Source organism: Grammomys surdaster, unplaced genomic scaffold (assembly GCF_004785775.1).
Source record: "Grammomys surdaster isolate TR1022 unplaced genomic scaffold, NIH_TR_1.0 126189, whole genome shotgun sequence".
In the NCBI taxonomy this organism is placed as follows: domain Eukaryota; kingdom Metazoa; phylum Chordata; class Mammalia; order Rodentia; family Muridae; genus Grammomys; species Grammomys surdaster.
The window spans coordinates 6,366,337-6,366,626 of record NW_021620995.1 but is presented as its reverse complement, the minus strand read 5'-3'; positions in this window follow the sequence as shown (position 1 = coordinate 6,366,626).

Below are 290 nucleotides of genomic sequence, written 5' to 3'. Positions count from 1 at the left end.
TCAATAGTTTGCTCAACTATTTAGCTGTGCGACTGGGTATAGCTCTTGGAGAGATGAATTAAAAATGAATACCCAATTACATTCAATAACTACATTGACCAGTTATGTAAGAGTCAACCCGATCCACCTAGAAAATTGTCATTTTATCATAAAATTTCTAGCAAGTTTTAGTATGTCAGGATAAATTTACCTAAATAAACTTCTCCAAGACCACACTGACTATATGTGTAATTTTTTGACTCTGAAATATGGTGATAACTTTTCTAAAACCAGTAAAATATATATAACTT